Consider the following 3,515-nt stretch of genomic DNA (forward strand, 5'->3'; position numbering starts at 1 on the left):
GACGTAAGGGGGAATGATGTATGTGGATCTTAAATATCACATTATAGTTTGCATCCAAATATCATGAGCATATTTGACCCCTAACCTCACTTTTCCATTTCTCCAAAATACATTACATATTTAGAAATAACTAACTAATGTTTCTTTAACTAACTAGCCTAGTTAGTTGGAAATACACTGTAATATTAAACTGGATTATTAGTTTAAGTTTTTCATGTCCAGTTGTTTGCAAATCAGTTCCTGTGATTCATTACCTTCTCCTACATACTGTTCATTTGCAAAATACAACACTATTCCCTTAAAAGGAAAAACTGCACAGACACTGAGCTCGTAGTATCCAGGGACTGTTTTTTTCACCCCAGCCCTCGCCCCCATCACCCTCTCACCCCCTCAGGCATGCTCGTACCCATTAGTGCCTGTACCTATGTATGACCCTCTGTACCAGGCACTTGTTTGATCTGCACACCGTCGAGGTGGACGATCATTGGTGAGCCGTCGGTGGTCAGGACTTTGGTCTTCTCGGCGTTAACCTTGAGGCCGTACAGTTTGGAGTAGAAAGTGGCATCATCAGTGGAGATACGCTCCAGAATTGGGCAGGCGGCGGCAGCATTCGCTTCCCTGCGCTGGTGCGTCTGGAAGAAGAATAACATCTCATTGGCGACAAAGATCCGCCTTTACCGAACCCTGATCCTGCCCATTCTACTTTACGGCGCGGAGACGTGGACATTGCTCAAACACGACCTGAGCAAGCTCGAAGTTTTCCAAATGCGTTGCCTTAGATGCATTCTCGGCGTTTCCCTTCGCGACCGTCATTTGAATGACACCATCCTCACCAGCTGCGGCAGCCAACCGACGATCGGCGACCTAATCCAGCACCGTTGGTTTGGCCACATTTGTCGAATGGACCCGAGCCACTACCCCCATGGCCTACTCTGGTTGACCCCCCCCCCACCAATTGGAGGGTGCATCAAAATGCATCAAAGAAGACATGGATGAAACAAATCCAGGATGATTTGAAGGCCCTTCGACTTGACCTCGAGCAGGCAAGAACCATCGCCTTAGATCGAAAAGCGTGGAAGATAATCGTTGGTCAAGCAAAAGAACCTGCGGCAACTACAGCAGTGTACTGGTTGCGCGGCAGACCACCGCCGCTGGTCGCCTGCTAAGGACAAGAAGAAGAAGAAGAAGAAGAAGAAGTACCAGGCACTTTTCTAGTTCTCATGTGCTACCACCTTCTGGGAGGTAACGACTCCTCCTAGGGAGCAGGATTTACGGGATGAGCACAGGTTTACCTGACAGGTACCTGTCTGTGGGTTTTTTTACTATTTTTTTACTATTTACTATTTTCCTGAAATACCGACACATCAAACCTCAAATACACATCGTATCCAACCATGTTGGGCTTCCCTAACTTCACATCCGCCTCCGAAGCTCTAGGTAGACTGCAGGTAGTCTAGAGACTGTGGAGACTGAATTTAAGTTATGATATCAAGGCGTCTGTGGGTAGGTGTATACCGTTACATACAGTTATGGTAGGGTCACACTGAGTTTAGATTCTGGTGAGGAAGGGTTGGGGTATTAATGGAACACATTGTCTGTCTACAAAAACTGGAAACTGTTCCACACAGTTGTCTGTCCAGACTTGGATCAGCCCGGATGCTGTTTATGGGTTAGCCTCACCGGTTCTGAGCTGCGTCGTGTTGAAGCAGATGGTTTCAACGGGCCGTGTGATGATTTTATTTCTCTCAGTGTCTCTAAAGACAGGGAAAGTTTAACCGGAGGTCTTCATTGGACAGAAAGTATGCTGTGGTTTAAGGACTTGTTCTTTTATACAGTGGGGGTACTGGAGACCACTGTGATGTCTGTTTAGCGAGATTGATGAGGTCATCAAGAGAGACAGCATCAACGCTGTTTATATAATGGATCTGTCTGAGGATACAATAATTATAAGTGTAACAGGTCGCCTGCTATAAAACAACACAAGAGTAGAGGCTAGAAAGCAGCACCATGATGAATATTAAGTTGACTGCATATTGCTTTCCCACACACTTTGTAATATTCCATCACATTATGGCTTGTTTTCCTGCACTCCTCCGACAGGATGAAGAAGCTGACCTGGACATTTGACCGGCAGTGGGGAGCAGAAAGTCTGTCGCTGCCATCAGGAAACAAACAAGGCCTTAACGGTGCAGTTAAGGCCAAACTGCTCTCGCTAGTTTTAAATAGACTACTGGGCAGAGCAGCAATGGAAGAAGTGCTCACTTAATGAAAACTTTAGTACCACACACCATTCAGCAGTACAGTTTCTTATATTACTGGATGGATGCATCTAGAAGTGCATGAATGCTAATCTCTAACAATTTCAGACAGAAATGTCTTGAACTTTTGCAATGAGGGAATCAGGTTTTATTTATTAGACCCTGGATACACTGATGAACGTCCCTTTAATGTTGCAGCTGGTAAAGGTGGAGCTAAAGTATTGACTCAATACTGTGTAGTGCAGTGGCGGATCTAAGAGACTTTACATGGGGGGCAAAGGAGGGGCAAGAGGTCTAGGCACGATGGCACATACCTCTTCAGAGAAGTATGTGAAAATCCCCTACATGTAAATGGAGTCATCAAAATATCCACAAAATACTTAAAAATGATTTGTTGTATCATAACCAATTGGTTATCATGATCTGTCTATGATTTTCTTCCAGTGCATCACAGAATCATCCTGATAACACCATTATTATGGGAGATATATTGAGATGGAGCTGTATCGTGATTGTAATTATATGGGATTTAATATATGGGAATTACATAGAATATGGAAAACACCGACCTGTGAGCAGGACATTGGTCAACAAGGACAAACTGAAATGGTCAGACTGAGAAAACAAAATCAAAGCCAAGAGCTCCCTTTGATTGAGACAAAACAAAACAGGTTTCGGGCCATATCAGCTATCAACAGGGCTGAGTTCCCTGATTTTTCAAAGCTGACGGAGCGCCTACCTCTTGTTGGACTAAATGCCTGCTGCCCACTGCTGGCAAAGGTCAGCATCTGTGAATTAAATGTCCAGAACTTCAATGAAAATACTCCACAGGTTTTAATTTTTTTTCCTATGGTGTGAACAAAGAAGTTTGGTCACGTCCCCTCCACCCATCCCACCACACCCCTTTCACAGGGGAAATAAGGAGCCGCTGAAATAGCATTATGCTTACAACCTCTGTGGATTGCACATAGTTTTATAATGTGTCATATACTCCTCCTGCTGTCAGAACGATAAGTCAGAGCTCATGTTTCCACATTGATTTCCTCATAACTCTAAACTGTCCTGCACTGATATATATATCATCCATATTTGCATCAGCTAAATCACTCTGCATCGCTTCAGTGGGGGCATCATTCTAATCCCTGTGACTGATACTCCACCTAGAAACCAAGCAGCTCAACCAACAACATAGCGCATACATGTAATGCAGTCACATTTTGTTTCTGCATCCTGTCACAGTATGGGAAGTTTATTCAA

The sequence above is a fragment of the Rhamphochromis longiceps genome, linkage group LG15 (assembly GCF_057381845.1).
Source record: "Rhamphochromis longiceps isolate RC_006_pf linkage group LG15, R_longiceps_female_GT1.1, whole genome shotgun sequence".
NCBI lineage: Eukaryota > Metazoa > Chordata > Actinopteri > Cichliformes > Cichlidae > Rhamphochromis > Rhamphochromis longiceps.